The 13,981-nt window shown below is 36.5% G+C and overlaps 1 pseudogene across 1 annotated transcript; it reads right to left on the bottom strand.

Moving 5' to 3' along the window:
- Nucleotides 1-13,224: 13,224 nt before the first annotated feature.
- LOC306660055 (mortality factor 4-like protein 1) lies at nt 13,225-13,685 on the bottom strand (annotated as a pseudogene). Its single transcript has one exon. The product of its transcript is annotated as a mortality factor 4-like protein 1 (transcript).
- Between the last annotated feature and the right edge of the window lie 296 nt (nt 13,686-13,981).

Below are 13,981 nucleotides of genomic sequence, written 5' to 3'. Positions count from 1 at the left end.
TTCTTCCTGCCAGGAGAAGTCTGTATTATTACCTTTAAATTAAACCTGCTTAATATGCTTGCCTTGGTGTGCTTCTCTAGTGTTCAATCTTCAACATTAGAAGGAGCAGAACTAGTCACCGGTAAACGGCGGTATCAGATTTGGAGGTCCCACTGAGATTTATGCCAAGGTAAGTAAGCTTCTCTCTCCACGCACCCCACATCTTTTTGAGGTGCATCTTTCTGTCTCTTTATTTTTGGAGGGCAAAATGGGCACCTGTCAGCTACTTAAATGCAGTTAGTGCAGCGGCCATTCTTAAGACTTGGGTGAGAGGTTTCCTGGCCCAGGCAAGTTTCCAATCACCTGCTCTGTAGGCATGTTGGACTCAGCTGAAGCCATTTCCTACTTTTCTGTCCAGGTCTGGAGCGCAATTGCTGCCAGTACACCGTGTCCCTAGTCCGGATCTGCCCAGGATGCGTGGAGGTGGAGGAAAGATTGGAACAACTGCGGGGTTCTCAGCCCGGGCTACTCTCAGGTGGACCCCAAAGGTTCCTTCTCTGGACTCCCCCTCCTGACCACCCTGAGGGGCATCCAGGGTGATTGGTAGACGAATGGCACTGAAGGAAAACGCCAATTACCTTTGCCTATGTATGGGCCGTACAGTGCACAACACCCTGCACATCCACTCCCTCCTGGATGCTCCCCTTCCCTTGCTGGTCAGAAATTAGGAATTCAAACTGCATGATTAAGGCCTGGGATGATTAGTATGAAAAAGCCCAGGTTTCCTTTGTTCGCATAGTTAGCCTTCACTAGTCTAGATATCTAGAGTCTCCCCATTACTGTTCCTGTGCTTAAATGTGCTCACTGTGTTCTCTTTAAGCTGCAAGAGGGAGGCATTTAAAAACCCCTCCCATGAGACCCTCCAAGCAAAGGGCGTTATACGCCTAACAACCAATAGATGTCTCCTCACTCTCCAGAGATTCCTTTAGTCTACAGGGCAAATAGATAGGCAAAAGTCACGCTTTTTACTTTTGTCATTGTTTTTCATAATTAGGAGTATAGTGGCAGGAGGAAAGCAATAATGCCCTTAAGTCTGAATCCTCCCAGGGTCTCTAGCACAGGGCAAACTAGGACCCTAGCACTTTGCCGAAGAAGGCCAGAAATAACTTTGGCAAAGCCAGGTAATGAGAGACGGGTTTTTCTGGACCATAAGAAAGCTCAAAGTTAGGGAGATGTCCCTAATACTTCTAACTCAGAAGGGAGCTTCTCTCTCAACAGTATTGCCAGGTTCACCACTAGCCTGCATACTGCTAAATTGCAAATGATCAAGAAAAGTGCCTTTCATTTGTTACCATGCTTGACATCAATAATCTCTACCATGAGAGGTGAAAGCCTTACGGAATCACCTACTAGGGGAGGAAAATCGAGGGGAACCTCCTAACTTAAGACAGACAAAAATAAATTTAAGGAGGCTTTTGGAGGGTCCAAATAAATATTGAGATGTTTCAAAACTTATGCCAGGTATGACTTCACCTGGAAAATTATGCTATTAACCATCTAGAGCACAGGTAGTTCCCAGAAACCATCCTAATTGGGATTCAAATAATGAGTAGGATGCCTAAAAAAACTATTATGCGGCCTTCAGGAAAGTCCTGCTATTTTCATGGACTTAGGAAAGCAATAAGAAAACACACCACCCTGAATCCTGAATCCATAAAGGGTCACATACTTTTAAGGTACAAATTTATTATTTAGTCAGCCCCAAATATTTAGAGGAAATTTCAAAAATTGGCACGTGGCCCTGATCAATCCTTAGATGATCTTCTCCAGCTTGCACCTTCCACTTTTAATAGAGATCAAAAAGAAAGAAAAGGGAACATAAAGACAAGAAAAAGGACTTATTAAAGATCATTCAAAATGACATAAACTTTTAATGCCTTGCAATAGTCCATGCAATTCACCCATTTTAGGAGTTAAAAAGCCAACTGCCTAGTTCAAAACCTTAGAATAATGAAGCAGTAATTTCCTCCACCCTGTAGTTCTTAATCCATACACTTTTATCTTGGATTCCAACTGCTGCTTGGTTTACTGTTAGATTTAAAAGATGGCTTTTCCTCTTTATGCTAGACTCTGAGTAGCAATTTCTGTTTGCCTTTGAGGAACCAGATACTGTATCTCAACTAACCTAGACAGTATTGCCTCAGGATTTAGATGGCCCTCACCTGTTCTGGACAAACCTTAGCTAAGGACTTAACAAAATTCAGTGATAGAACATCTGTGATTGTTCTCCAGTAAGTAAATGACATCCTTTATGTGCCTCCACCCAGGAGGAATATCAAAGTTCATTATGGAACTCCTAAACTTCTTAGCTAATAGGAATTATAAGATCTCAAAAATAAAGCTTAATTATGCCATCAACAGGTTCAATACTACAGAAAATAGCCACCATAGGACAATATTCTGCCCCAAGAATATCAAGAAGGGGCCTTACTTCAAGCTCCTGTCCTCAGCTTACCTATGAAGCAAGATTTAACCTGTTTGTCACAAAGGGGAAAATAAATCCTGGATAGGCAGCCATAGGCAGCTCAAAATAACCAATGGCATATCTCAGTGAGGAACTTAGCAAAGTAGCTTCATTCTCAAAAGTAATGGAAAATAAGGTCTCATAATTTTCTTTGACATCCAACCTGTCCTGATGAGATGGCTAAAATGGCCTAGGCACAAGGTTTCTGTTAAAACCTGTTAGATCCTTCCAGATCTCAGTCAAGGCTTACATTGAAATGTAAATAGGAAGCCTAAAGGCTCAGTAGGAGACCTGTCTCAAACCCAAGGGAAAAAAAGGTAAAAAGAGTCTTACCTAAACTCCAGAAAAAGTAAATTTTATGGTACTTTACTAAAGTAATTAACGGCCGTATCATTTTTCCAGGACTCTTGTTTTTTTTTTTTTTTTTTAATTATCTTTTTTTTTTGAGCTCAGGATTTTTTTGATCAGTTCTATTTTTTATCCAACTAGTTTTTGAACATCTGTTACATTTCAAGGGAGATTCACCTGTAAAGTTACAAGGCCTTTGATACCACCGGTAAAGGGTGGTATCAACAGCAGGGAGCACAGAATGCAGGGGTAGAAGGAAGTCTGCATGAGAAGATGCCAGGTTTGCACAATTTCATACTCCACTATGAAACATAAGATGGAGAAGCAACATTATCACATGTTACAGGTGAGCTGCCTCAAAAGGGACAGAATGAAAGAGAAGAAAAGGCAAAGCATTTTGAGGAGGAAATGTATCACAGAGGAAGGAGAGTAGTTCTCAATCATGATTGTCAGAAATTTTGTTAGAAAACATGGAGACACCAGGCATGGTGGCACATGCCTATAATCACAGCAGCTTGGAAGACTGAGAAAGTAGGATCTTGTGTTCAAAGTCAGTCTCAGTTTGGTGAGGAGCTAAGCAACTCAGTGAGATCCTGTCTCTAAATAAAATACAAAATAGGACTGGTGATGTGCTCAGTGGTTGAGTGCCCCTGAGTCAATCTCCAGTACCTGCCCCCAGCAAAAATACCATCAAGTCATAGAAACATGGAAGATGTCAGGGTATTTCAGGTACCCTCAAATAATCATAGAGCACACCTCTTCCAGTGATGAGCATGTGTCTTGCAAATTGGATCACCACACCTGCATTGTGTATCTTGAAGTCTGACCATCCTTGATTCTGTCACTTCAATATCTGCTCTATGTCTGGCATTGAAGGTACAATTACAAAGTCTCTGTCTTTGTAAAAGACAAAACTAATAGACATAGAGAAAAACTAATGATGACAAGATTTTATTGTTTGAGAGAAACACAAAGAGTGGAAAGAGGAAATGAAAATCAACCTGGGTACTGAGGTTGTGTAAGAAAAGGGCATTGCAGACAAAAGGAACTGCATGCTACAACACTGTAAACTACTTGTTGGGTTGCAGATGGATTAAAAGCAGTTATATCTAGGATTGTGGATAAAGGGTGTGAAAAATAGTGAGATATAAATATATATATATATATATTTTTTTTTTTTGAAAGGTGAAATGCTAGATAGTTAGGAATTTGTCACCCTTTACCCTTATACCTATCTGGCTGTCCTTCCATACATCGATTCGTCCTGCCATCTCTCCATTCTTCCATTCATTTGGCAAATCATTCATCAAACAATTACTGTGTATTCTCTTAGCATCACATTCATCATTATGTCACAGTTACACATAAAGATTAACTGTTGTCTTTGTTGTTTTGTCTTCTGGAAAACAGATATGTGTGGAAAAGGGCCTGGCTCTTATGAAGCTCTCTTCATTCTGAATCAGTATTGTAGGGCACTTTAACCTGAAATCTCTGGCTAAGGAACTTGATATCAACCCATTTGCCAATGCATTTGCTTCTCTGCCGCAGGTACCTGACTGTCTGGCTGCTTCTGTGTTGTCATTGACAGTCCTCTCCTCTGGGACACTCTTCACATAATTCCCCTCTTTGGTATGCCTTCTCTGCCCTCTCTTCTCACATTTCCCATTTCCCAAGGGTCCAGACAACACCCTCTTCATTTTAGAGTATTTCTTGGGTCACTTTCTAAAGACATATGCTATTTCCTGTGTCCTGGTACACGAGCATGGGTGACCCCAAGTGCCAATGATTACCTAATGTTGAGGTGTTCATGTGTCATTTAGGTCAAACAGAGAAATGATTAAGTTGTGATAATTCAGGTCATTTCTCCTCCAGATGATCTCAATAATAATCATGATTAATTACTGGTTTCAATCTCAACTTTCAATTTGGGTAAATAATTCAGGTAAAATTGGGTCCCAAAAGGACATGCTGGCCCTCAAAATGATAAGCATACATTGTGGAAAGGGAAAGTGTTAGAAAATCTCCTTGGCAAGACAGGGGTGTAGCCAAGAGGTAGAACACTTGCCTAGCATGTGTGAGTCTTGTGATCAGTAGCCAGCATGGAAAAAGAAAAAAAAGAAAAAATTAAATACAACAAAAAAAAGTTCTTTGGATGAGTGTCACCTACACTTACTACATATATAGATTTTAAACACAGAAATAACTTCTGGGCAGCTGCAAACTATAGTAGGATATTGTGAAGATCAATGATGGGGGGGGGAATCTAACATTAAGGCTGTGATTCATGCCCCTGTTTGGTGTGTTAACACGAAAATAAATGAAAACTTGGTATAGACTCTATACTGCATGTTTCAAACTCAGAATCAAGTATGAATTTGTTCTCCTATATATTAAGCTTTAGTCTTCTCTCCCCAACAGAACAAATTCCCTGAAAGCATGAGCTTTCCTATTATTTTTCTAGCTTCCACACATTGTTTTACACTCAAAAGAAATGTGATGGCAATTTGTTGCTATGTCTCTGAAGTCATTAGTCTCATTTCATCCCCAGACCACACACAATTGACCTTCTATTTGATATCTAATTCTACTTATTTCCCTTTCTTCTGTGCAGAAATGTATGAAAGCAGAAGGGTCACACACTACCCTTTCTGACCTCATCTCCCAGAGGAAATCACTTTGTCAGGTGTTTTAAGGTAATGCACTAGTGCCCAGATGCACTACTCTAGCTGTGCCTATGTACATCCTCAGTGTTTCAGGTCCAAGGCCCGGACTCAATTCCTTTCCCCTCCCCTTGCAGGGGCATCTCTTACTGCCACATGGCTTAGAGTTGGGGTTGGGAGTAATGCAGGCAAGTCTTTCTGTCTTACCTTCTTTAATGTGTCTTTTTATTATCCTAAACTCAGGCACTAAAGACTCACCTGGCTTTTTTATCTCCTGTGAAAGTGATTTGTTGCATGACTAGGTAGTCTTTCTGTGTGTTCACATTGTTTATATTGTTCATGTTTAAAAAAAACCAAAAACTAGAAACAATCAAATTTATCCATCTCCTTATAAGTGTATAAAAAAATCCAAGGTATACTTTGTAATGGAATATTATTCAGCAATAAAAGGGAATGCACTACTAATAGATGCCAAGGAAAAGGTATCTAAAACATATTCTTCTACATACAAAAAACATATATGAAAATATAAAAGACTAGTAGGGTATAGGGAGGGATTCAGGGGGAGGAAGAGAAGAGGGGAGGGCAAAGGAAGGTCCTGGGGAAAGAAAGTGATCAAATTATGTTATCTGCATTATGAATTGTCCACAATGAAGCATTCTTCCTTTAAAATTCTTATTCACCAATAAAAAAATTTAAAAAGAAATTTGGATCTATATAAGAAGAGTATTGGAGAAGGAGTAAATGAAGTTAAAACAGCAAGAGATAAAATATTTGTTTTTATTTTGTTCTATGTCATAGTCTACCATATGACATTCTTGCTAAGTCAAAACCATAGGTACGAAAGCAGATCCATGGTCATCAGGGATGGGAAGTGAGGAAGGACAATTGGTTGAATAGGAGGACAAAAAAACTTTATGTGGCAATGAAAATGTTATATATATATCATATAAATTGACAGAGTATTTCACTGCGGTGCTTAGGCTGAGCACAGCAATCCTCCTGCCTAAGCCTCCTGAGTAGTGGGGCTTACAGTTGTGCACCATCAAGCCCAGCAATATTTTATATCTTGATTTGTGTGGTTGCATTACTGCATATATTTGTCACAACTCTTTGGAATATATACATAAATGAGTCAGTTGTATGTCTGGAAATGTAGCTCAGTGGTAGAGTGCTTGCCTAGCATGCACAGGACCCCGGGTTTGATTGCCAGCACTGAAAATTATTTTACATTACATTACTTAGAACCCCATTACAAATAGAACAAGGTATTGTATAAAAATGAACATATGGTGGAAAGCAAGTCTCCCTCTCACTTTAGCCCAGAACCCAGTTTGGACTTTTCAGACACATCTGCCAACATCAATTAGTAATATATCTCTCCATGGAATATAATCCTTCATAATTACTCTACACATGTAAGAATAACAAACCTGAGTGCAGCAAGTTTATGCAATTTGTTACTTTGCTCTTTTTGTTCATCCAAATTAAAGTTATTCTACAGCATTTTGATTTTGTATCTAATAAAACAATGCAGATATTGCCCTTTGTTGAAACATATATCCACACTATTCATGCTTAATAATATGAATGCATTATTACACTGCTGATAAGTTTTAGGCAATTTGCACAATTTCTTTGCAAAAGCAACTATGAAGTGAGAATATAGTAGAAATTTCTGTTTGCACAAGGGGCATATATCAAAAATTAGAATTTTCACATCATAGAATATACATTTTCTATTTTTCTTTTTCTTTCTTTCTTTCTTTCTTTCTTTCTTCTTTCTCTTTCTTTCTCTCTCTCTTTCTTTCTTTCTTTCTTTCTTTCTTTCTTTCTTTCTTTCTTTCTTTCTTTCTTTCTTTCTTTCTTTCTTTCTTTCTTTCTTTCTTTCTTTCTTTCTTTCTTTCTTTCTTTCTTCTTTCTTTCTTTCTATTTTAAACACCAGGAATTGAATTGAGCATGCTTAACCACTGAACCACATCCCCAGTCCCAGCTATTTTTTATTTCTTATTATTTGTAAAAGAGTCTTGTTCAGTTGCTAGGGCATCACTAAGTCATTGAGGTCGGCTTTGAACTTGCAATCCTCCTCCCTCAGTTTCCCAAACTTCTGCAATTACAGGTATGTGCTACTCCACCTGGCTTACGTTTTTATTCTAAAAGATGCTGCCAAATTGTTCTTCACGTTGCTTGTACCAGTTTAGAATCCTGTCAGCAGCATGTGAAAGTGCTAATTTATACATATCCTCATCAACAAAATGTTTTCTCAGCCTTTGACTGCATTAATGATGTGGGCAAAATGAAATCTCCTAGTATTAGCTTTTATTTTGCAGATATTACCTGGTTGAATTCTTACAGCATCATAATATAAATAATGTATTATCAACAGTGTGCAAATGAGAAAGCCAAGGCTCAAAGGGATCACAAATATACCCAGTATGACAAGAGTGTCAGAGCCAGAGTTGACACTGAAGACCTCCAGATCCCTGGATAAGACAAAATTTTAGAATAAGGTAAACATTTCTAAGTGGCTGCCTGAATTTTTGATTTCTGGATACAGTTAGAGAAAGCAGTACCTGATTTATTTAGAAGAGACAAAGGGGAAGTACTCTTTCACACAAGTGACACTTCTTTCCCCTCTTCCCTATGTATGTGACTGTGATCCTGATGCTTAATTTCCCTGGCTGAGAAATCAGAACTCCCAGCACAAAATGTGTATGCTCTTACTGCAGTAATTACCACCAACACTTCCATATTCTCAGAGGACACCATCCTTCTCAAAATGTTTCATCAACCATTTCAAGATTGTGTGTGTGTGTGTGTGTGTGTGTGTGTGTGTGTGTGTGTCAGGAGAGGGCAGTTTTTTTGTGTTCTACCTTTTTGATTCATTCCTTTAGTGTGACTATTGGTCTCAGAGGTGAAATTGCTACATTGTCAGACTGTTTAACATTTTAGAAAGGCTTTATGATGTATACACTGTAGATATTTATAATACTCTCAATTTTGGTAATGGAGGATAAGAACATAGAATGCATGTATATTTTTAGAAAAAATAATGAATAATGCATAGAAAGTGGAATAAAAAAGAATATCAATGATTCACTCCAATTCAATTCAGTTTTGGCCACTCAATGAGACAGCCCCAAAATCCATTTTTTGTTTTCAGAGGTTTTGGTGGTGGGAGATGTCTTTTTTAAAAATGTATTCATGGTTTGATAATGTACTGCATGTATACAAGGTGTAATGATCAAACCAGTGTAAGTAGCATTTTCGTCACCTTAATTTTTCTTTGAACTGCTCTCTTTCAGTCACTTATATGATATATAATATATATAATAACTAAAGTTATCAGAATATGCTGTAGACCATCAGGAATTATTACCACTATCTAACTATATTTTGCTGCACCTCATCCAAAAATGATGAAAGATACTGAATCCTATTTGGAAATAACCCAAGATATTTGCTATCCAAAACAAAGACTCATGCTACACATTTAAATTTCAATTGGAAAAAATCAAATTAAAACTTTTAATAAATTTAAAAGTAACCACTGTATTGGGCAGCAGAGATATAGAACATTCTATCATTCAGAAAGTTCTATGGACAGAACTAAGACTAGTAATTAGTAAATCACAACCCATCCAAATCCAGTCTGTAATCTGTTCACATACATTCTTTTATCTAGTAATTTTTAAATGAAAAAAAAATATGTATTCTATGACAGAGATTATAAAAAATCTCTGTCCATAAATATTGGAACACACCTTTTTCCACTCATTTATATATGATCTATGAGAGCTTTTGTGTAACTATGGCAGAGACGAGAAATAACAAGAGAGAATCTATTGCCTAAAAAACTAAAATATTTACTATCTGACTCGTTTCAGAAGAAGTTTGCCAACTTTATCTTAGACAATTATGTTCATTTCACTGACTGACTCAATCTTTGAGAGCAGAACTTCTTTTTATAATTTAAATGGGGATCATTAGAATATGCCATGCACCTTTTCAACTTCCTTCATTAGATTGTACCATGCAGAAAAAAGCTCATTTCATTGGGCTGTGAACCTTCTATACTCAACATAAAACCAGGCATAACATGATTCTTGCTTGTTTTCTTTACTGAAAACAGAATGAAGTGGAACATCTAACCATTGTATGAAATCTCTCATCATCAGGTAAATGCCTAACACCTCTCAGGAAATTCCTCAATTTCCTCTTCTCCAGAAAACAAAAATAGTACTTCTAGCCATACTAAAATTATAGTTCTTTCTCAACCTTGAAAACACAACTTTTAGTACTATCATTTGCGAATTTCATTAATAATATGTTCTACTTTATGTGAAATGGAGGAGCTAGGAGCATACTGACCTGAAAGTGTAAATAAATATAGGAACTTAATATCAGTTAGGCTCATTGGAAAGATGCTGAGATAAAAACCTGTGCACAGCTGGTGGAACTTCAGAGGTTGACTGCAGTCAATTTTCAATGGTGTTAGTCAATAACTCTGAGTCAGGGTAGGAAGTGTTATGGCATTCTGACTACCTAGTAGGGGAGGGAAGAATTCTTTCTGGAAGAAGATGAATATCATTTGAAACTGTAGTTTTTCTATATAACTGTACTTAGGCAAATATTATTAGGCATTCCAAATACAAATCTGAGAGGTCACAAAAAGAAGAGTGGGAGGAGAGGAAAGCAATAAAAATAGTCACAAAGTAGGAAATACACTCTCTTTTATTTTATGAGGCCAGCATTACATCGACAGAAATATGACAAAGCTCAAGAAGAAAAATTGGATAATAATCTATCAAAATATGAATAAAATTGCTGGGGAGTGATATTGACCAAGTCGGTGTTACATTGTGTACAGGCACTTATATATATGTGACAACAAATCTCATTAATATGTACAAGAGTAATGCACCAATAAAAAACGTAGGAAGAGGAAAAAATGTGTTTAACAAGCTGTAGAAGATCAAGATCTGCTGTGTGTCTAACTTACAATATGCATATTTAGAGGAGAAAGAGACCAAAATATATCACCATCATTGCATGATCAATGGATGCAGAGAATCCATTTGATAAAAATGTGGCAAACAGAATGAAATATAATAAGAAAATATCAAACACAAATAAGAAAAAGGGAAACGTCTTTCATCTGATCAAGAATATCTTCCAAAAGGTACATAAAACATTATACTCAGTAGTGTGATGTAAAACTTTCACCTCCTGCTAGAGTAAAACAAAATAAAAGCATGCTCAACACACCACTTGTATTCAACACTGTGCTGAATTTCCCAACCAATGAAATAATGTAAGAAACAGTAATGTCATTAGAGTTGGAAAATAATACATAAAACCAATACTAACCAGATAGCAGGGTAATGTACATAAGAAATTCCAAATGAATCTAAACACAAATTATCAATGATTAATAAAGTTAATAAGAACTCTAGATATAAAGTCATAAATAAAACTGTGACTATATGTCCATATGCCTAGAACAACAAAATGCCTTCTGAATTATTCATATTTCTAAATAAAGATCTAATTTGGTTTCTTGATTTATACAATTGTAGAAAATTTCTTCCTGGTTAGGAAGATTAAGATAGATCTCTACTCCATGTAAATACAAACCTCAAAGAAATGTACACTCACATCCCTCACATCCCTCATATCCCTCCCATATTAGCTTTCAAAATATTAAACACTTAATTAAAAAATATTCCACAAAGTGTGGAAACCACTCCATTAAAAACAAAACATTACTGGAAAAAATAAAGAAAACCCCAAAATAATAAGAACATATATGATGTTCATTAACTGAAACAGTCAACATGTTAAGATGTCAATTCTTTCTAAACTGATCCATAGATTTAATATTATACTGAAAAATATTCCAGGAGAATGTTTTAGGAAATTAACAATCTGGTTCCAAAATTTGGAGAGGGTAGAAAAAACAATCTCAAAGGAGTAGAACAAATACATAACATTCACACTGCTGGATATGAGGAATAGTTGAAGCTTCATGACCTACAGTGGTCCAGCATGAGTTCATCGAGGTGCTACATGGATGAGTATTGTACTTATCTCATTTAGTGTTGGCAGAGGATTGGGACCATTCTGCTAATTTGGGGACTTCACTGTGAGGAAAACAATCTTACTTGGGGATGGAGTAGTTTCTGAATTTAATGTCACAGGTCACTGCATGGGGCAGACTGCTTGGGAGGAGGTCTATGTATCTCTGGATCTCAAGCAGGACAGCCTCTGTATAAGGCATACTGCTATGGTCCTGCATGCAGGGGCTTTAGTGTCAGCAAATCCCAAGGTCAATCTCTTCCTGGACTTTATCTCATAAGATGTAGATAACTAATGGGAAATATAAAAATAATACATTTCTTAAAATAATTGTGGGTTTATGAAGCATTGTGGGTGTATCCAAAAAGTATTAGAAATTTGACTCATATGCAACAAATACTTTTGGACATATAACCAGATCACCATGATACTATCTATATCTATCAATATCCTTTTATCAATATTTATCAACAAATATTGATAGACATATACATATATTGTGAGTCACATACACTTATGACTCTCCTATAATCTAAGTATTAAAATATATGTACAAACTTATATAAGCCTAACATACCAGCATATGTATCAAATATAATTAGAAATGACAAAATGTTTCAAAATATCATGTTAACACAGAATTAAAGAATTATCATTGCAGAAAGAAAAACAGTAATAAGCATTATTTATACTGAAATAATATGACATTATAAAATTAACTTCTACTGGATTTTTATACATGCATGTCTGTGTTCGTATGTGTGTGGTCTTTGTGTATGAGTGCATGGGTGTGGTTTTTAGTGGGACACTTTTAAATCTCTCATTCCTTAAAAGTAGCCTTTCAAATCATTCCAGAAGTCTTATGAATTACTCATATTTCTAAATAATGCTCTATTTTGGTTTCTTGATTTATACAATTGTAGAAAATTTCTAATGACTTCCAGGTAAGGAAGATTAAGATTGATCTCTACTCCATCTAAAATACAAATTCAAAGAAATATGCACCCACATCTCTCACATATTTATCCTGTCTACTTCTATATATTTGGATCACAATTTTTGATTGTATCAATGTACTCTGTTTACACCATTATGACCACATACCTAATGTTCACTCTATAAGTGTATGTTTCATTCATTACATCTGTTTAACCTACATTTGAACACCTTATACCAGTTTCTAATTTTCTAGTTGCTTGTTTTATATTGTACACAAATTCTTAGGTTGGTGTTTCAAATTCCTAGTAATAATATTCTAAATTTTAAACTTCTAATTATCTCTTCTATTTTTCTTATCTTTCATTACACCTAATTTATCTACTTACTATGGACAATTGGTTGTTTTCTAGGCCTGGGGAAGGACCTTTCCTTAAACTCCTCTCCTTATACATAGGTCTACTGATTCCTGGGGCTTGTGACTGCTTCTGCCTTGATTTCAAATATTAGGATGGAGCATAGTAACTAGTAACTTTCTATGTAAGTTAATAAATAAAGTTAAATAAATTTGTAGCAGACGTGGATCTAAAAGCATGTTCCATTTTGTTGATTTTTTTAGTTTTGTTGTTTTGGGTTTGTTTGTTGGTTGGTTGGTTGGTTGGGTTGGGTGGGGGTATTTGTTTTTGTATTTTGTTTCCTCTACTGTGGTCTCTCAAATTTGTAGAGCAGTTGAGTGCCCAACATTAATTTGAAGTACTCTTTTATTCCTGCCATGACTTCATTAATGGCATACTCCTTATTATCTGTGTTTCCTGGAGAGTGCTTGTAATTTGCATAATCCTCTAGAATAGAATCCACATTTTTCTTGGTAGGAAGATAAAACAGCTGTTTTTGGCTGGTAATTAAGTCCCAGTCATCAGAAAATCATGGTTTTAGTTCTTCAGGAATCTTTACTTTAACTTCAACTCTGTTCATAAATGTTTCTTCATTTTCAACAGTAGGATCTACCTGGGCCATTTTCTTCAGGGGAGACTGAGGTGTCTCACTGGTACTGCCACCATCTCCATTTCCAGGTGATTTCTGTTTGTTCTTTTTTGTTTTCACTTCAACATTTTTATGTTGCAGACCAGATATCTTCTTTCCTGAGCAGCCCCTCTCATCTTCCCCTCTGCATACTGCTCCTGATTGGCTTTTTGGAGTTCTCCCTGTTTCTGCAGTTGGTGTCCATGTACTTGAGTACTCTGCTCTCTGGAACCCATTCATCTCAATTTTTATTCCAACCATTGTAATGTATAAAGTATTTCACTTATTTGTCCCTTATGGCAATTTGCTTCATAAAGGAGAGGCCCATGAAAGCACAGTACTTACTCACCCTAATGGAATTTTGGCTTCAGATCCTGCTTGGGTGCCCAACAAGGGTTAATTTTAAATAATGAATATGGGAGATAAGAAAACA

The sequence above is a fragment of the Sciurus vulgaris genome, assembly GCF_902686455.1.
Source record: "Sciurus vulgaris genome assembly, chromosome: 4".
Taxonomy (NCBI): domain Eukaryota; kingdom Metazoa; phylum Chordata; class Mammalia; order Rodentia; family Sciuridae; genus Sciurus; species Sciurus vulgaris.
Note: the sequence above shows the minus strand (reverse complement) of the source record. Positions and strands in the feature narration are given on the sequence as shown.